Genomic DNA, 5,297 nt, shown 5'->3' with positions numbered 1-5,297 from the left:
CAAAATATATACTTGTCATTTTCTCTAACAATGACAACTAAAATAAAATAAAACTTCATGACAAAACTTTAATTTATCTGTCATACCCTTTTGTATATATTACCAATATACTTATCATTTTCTCTAAGTATGACATAAAAAAACTTCGTGACAAAACTTAATCATGACAGAATGTAATTTATCCTTAGACTTTGGTATCAACAATAACAAGAAAATCCAGAATAAAAAAGGAGGAATATAGCCGAAAGATTGTAATGTTATTCATTGAGTCGAAAGATTAATCTATATCACAGATTACGATGTTATTTTCGGCTGATTGATTGAACTAGAAAACAATAGAGAGCATGCTAAATAAATACTGAAATGTGAAACAGACGTGTTGAAATTCCTTTTTGAGATATAAAAACAAATACCTTAATTTAGTTAGCAAAAAACACGTACCTTTACTCAAATACAAAATTTAAAATGGAACGGAAGGAATATATATTCTTTTGTTGTTGTACATTATGTATTTGACAATAATCCATGCATTTCACATATGAATCGCTCTAGTTGATTGCTGTAAAATTTCTAGTCAGAAGATAAATTACAGTGAAAAGATTCGTACGTAAAAAAGTTATTGGAAAGTGGAAACTCAAGCGCCAGATTATTATTAACTAGTGGGTTTATAAGCCCGCATTGCGGGCTTCAACTATCGTATTTAGGTGTACGATTATGTTCAAATGTTTACGATATAAAACAAAAAGACCAAGCAGGTTGACCAGTGTTTTAAATATCGGTACGTACCGGCCGGTATTACCCGGAATACTGGATGCCGGGTGGTACCCCGGTACAACTATCCCGGTATTTTGTCTGATATTTTCACTACTCAATACCGGCCAGTATTTCCGGTATTTCTGGTATTTTTTGGTATTACCGGAATGGTAATAACGGTATTTTGATTTTTTTTTTAATTTGTTTTTAAAATTATTTTTTTGATACTTTAATGTTATGTTTTGTTATTTGTAAACTTTAAAATTTATACTTTGTTATGAAATACAAATACCTATTTGATATTATTTTTGAGTGGATTGTACTTGTATGTTGACTATTTTCGATAAATTGAAGCCGGTAATACCGGTACCAGGTACCCGACCGGCACGACCAAAATACCGGTATTTAAAACAATGAGGTTGACAGACAACTAAAAACATAATAAAGAATATAAATATATATGTCTACATTTATTATACCAAACATACATAAATATGATAAACCCATTTAAAAGTTTGCATACTAAACACATATGTTTTTATTTAATTAAAAAAAAAAACAACAAAGTGACAGGCAGTTGCGCAAGAAAAACCAAAAAGGGTGACGATGTGGTAAAATCCGAAATGTAATACGGGGTGAGACGTAAAAATTGAAATGAAAAAAAACCCCATAAAAAAAGCAATAAAATAACCATGCTTAAAATTTTGTCATATTAAATACATAAATTTATTTTTTAAAAGAATTTGAAAAACATAGTAAATAAAACAATTATAAAAAGAATATGAAGGAACCAAATCAAAATAAAGATAGACGAATAAAAACAATATGATAAATCGTTAAAAAAATTTAACATATTAAATATTAAATATATACATTTAAAAAAAAATAAGCAAGCTAGCATGCAGCTACGTAACTACCTGCCAGCTTACTTTATTGTTCATCAGTTCAATCCTCTTAATAGAGGTATATAATATATAATTTTAATATTGAATATAAACCACATTAATTAAATCTAATGGAGGTGGCACAAAATGATTAGTAATGAATTCACTTTACGTGGTCTATACTTGACTTGGTTACTTAGATTGGTTGCATTACATTACAACATCATGTGTTTGGCTTAATGATGTACGTAATTTATTTTTTCTTTTAAGATGATGCATTTCGAGCAATAACTATTACGGGTTGACGTGAGTGTTCTAAACGTGCCCCCGATTACTGCAAAGTAGTATTATACTCAGGAAAAAAACAAATTAAAGCTTTAATGATGTAGTTTTACGATATAAAAATATATACTAAGTATTATCAGACTATGAGTTATATATGGTTTAACTTTATAAAAGCATGAGTAATATAATTAAATGGTATTATATGGTGAAGTCTTTTCTTTCGTGATGGCTCCCTCAATCATAAAGTGACGATAAAAGATGTTACTTAATTTGATTATGAGGAAGTTGATGATGATCATTGATCCGATTTTCTTATGTTTATTAGAAAGATAATTCGAAGGTCGCTTTCATAGTAAGTATAGCTAATAAGTCAACATAGTGTCATCGCAAAGTAGGCACTTTTATATATATAAAAAAAAGAGTTAATTGTCAATACTTAATAAGCATCTTTTTTTGGGCTTAAACCCAAATTGACATAAAGATTTAATAGTAGTAGTATTTATATCGATACATTAGTATTTACGAGAGTTGAAAACTTGAAATGTTAATAATTTGACATGTTATAGTTTCTTGCGAAGTCCAAAGGCGTAATTGGTAGCATTGAGATAAACTATATATATATATATATATATATATATATATATATATATATATATATATATATATATGAGAACAATCAAATAAGAACAGTTTTAAAATAACGGTGAGAACACTTAAAAAATATCATTTTGATGCATTAAAAGTCCATAAAACTAACATAGTGCTTAACTAATTATCATTATTTAAGTGTTTAACAACACATTGATCCGTCAAAATCGAAAAAATCATGTTTTTTGGTGGATGCATTATTTTGAAGAATATGCATCCAAGATGGATGCACAAAACAAAAAACATGATTTTCTTGATTTTGACAGACCAATGTGTTGTTATACACTTAAATAATGATAATTAGTTAAGTACTATGTTAGTTTTATGGACTTTTAATGCATCAAAATGATGTTTTTTAAGTGTTCTCACTGTTCTTATTTTAAGACTGTTCTCACTGGAGTGTTATATATATATATATTATTTTTTATTTTTGAAAGATGTGGATCATCTGCTCGCAACAGAGGATTTAGCTTACATTGTCTTAACCGGGTCCGCATTATAGAGTTTTCTCACCTTCAATACCTAGTAGAAAAGAAAAACCCTCAACTAAACCGTCCGAAAACACGACATTTAATTGGGTTAAAAAACATTTAGTTTGATTACATAACAAAAGGAATATGAACTAACGGTAAAAAAAATTTATTTTTTATTTTTTGTGTGTGTCTATTTTGTCTAAATCTGAAACCTACAAAATATGAACTGATGTAACTTTTTTAAGATCATATCAATAAAAGCTATTCCTATTTTTTTTTTTTAATTAAATTTTTTTTTTTTTGTGTGTGTGTGTTTATATGTGGCTATTTTGTCTACTTTTAGTGATAAATATACACTATGAGTAGTTTGTCAGGCGACCGAACTTGGGTAATGTACGGATATTATCCCCATTGATTAATAGAAATGAAATTATATATCCGAAAGCAATAACATTAGAAATCATACTTGTAGAAGAAGCCTAGGTATATGCACATGAACCCTGAGGTGCTTAAGCATTAATCAACTGTTTGTGTGTGACTATGGAAGATAAAGAGGGCAAGAAGCTCGTGAGAGAAAGGTGAAAATGAGCCAACCATTCAAATGATAATGTACACACATGTCAAACTCTCACATGATTTCACTTTGCTTTATCATATCCCAACTCATTTCAGACTCTATATGCCACCCCCATCTCTTAGGTTGTTATCCTATTTCTATCCAAGACATGCATGTTAGTCAAAATTGACAACTAACGTTTGATGGAAAAAGTCAACGGTAATGAAAGGTTGGAAGCGTTGACCAGAGAAGATTCGTGGATGTGATATCACAAATCTGTGATTGTGAAAACGAAACTGGAAAAACCGAACCACGCCATTATAATGGAACAACAAAAAACAAGTCTATATGTAGCAGCTAACTTAAGAGTCTATGGCCAAATTCGCTGCAGAACAGATGCAAACATGTTGTATTTTAGACAAATAGAAAAAAATTATGTCTATAACACCATTTGATAATGAAAAACATATAAATCTTTGTCAACCAAAGTCAATGCTGCTGAAATTACGATGAATAAAAGAATGATGGGTAAGATATAACCTTGAATTGATTGAGGAATCTAATTTTGAATCCTACTTCTACCACTGAATTAAACAGCCCATATAATGCTAAGATATGACACTTTAAATATGAAGATTTTCATACAAACGAAAGCAGTAGAGACTTGCAGCATCCAAATTCAGTCAAATCTGTACATTTGGAAGATTATGCTGCCAAAAAATACAAGTGAAGTTATAAAGCGGCAAAATAAATCCTGCAATTATCGGTTGGTCATTTTAAAGTAATGAATGTATATGTATCTATCACTGGTACAACGAGTAACATTACATAGCGAGTAATTGATAAGATCTCGCGGACAATCCATTCTAGAGCCAGGTCATCGTGAATATCCAAAAATTGCATAAAGTCTTTGATTGCAGAGGTATAGTTCCATGCAACAAAATATTGTGATCATCATGTTAGGTTTGACACACACAAAACAGAATAAGAACAGTAAAGATGCTGGAAATTAAAAAAGGGACACTAGATATTACGTGGCATCTCACACGATGTGTGTGAACTAATCCACGGGGCAACTAGGGTATTTTATTGAGTGATCATCATTACATGTACAAGAGCTGAGTATATATAGGCTACACAATTAGGGTTTAAACCCTAAACCTTGTTCTCCAAGTAACCTAATAAGCGACCTATAATTTAATTAAGGCCTGGTTGCACAGCAGCCCATCTAATAAGGCTTGTTGCCATTTAGATGCTTCTGTTTTATGTATCCTTTTAGTGGGCCTAAGACAACATACGCCTAACAATCTCCCACTTGGTGTCTTCAGACCTCGAACTGCACCATCTATCTTCAATCTCTTCTGTACATCTGTAATAAGAACCATACTCTTCTTCAATGCTCCCTAGTTACCTTGCCTTCTCTACTTATTCCTGAAGGCCAGCTGAAGCTATGCATAGCTTCAACTTCTCAAACACCACTGGTTTAGTAAACATGTCTGCAGGATTCTTTGCACCAGAAATATTCATCAAAGTGATAGTGCCATCACTGATTAATCCTCTGACAAAATGATACCGCATTCCAATGTGTTTGGTCTTTCCATGATAGACTGGATTTTTAGCAAGTTTTACAGCACTTTCGTTGTCACAAAACAGTGTATAGGCAGATTGTTGTTTACCTAATTCTTCAAGAAAAGTCTT

The sequence above is a fragment of the Erigeron canadensis genome, chromosome 6 (assembly GCF_010389155.1).
Source record: "Erigeron canadensis isolate Cc75 chromosome 6, C_canadensis_v1, whole genome shotgun sequence".
In the NCBI taxonomy this organism is placed as follows: Eukaryota; Viridiplantae; Streptophyta; class Magnoliopsida; order Asterales; family Asteraceae; genus Erigeron; species Erigeron canadensis.
Note: the sequence above shows the minus strand (reverse complement) of the source record.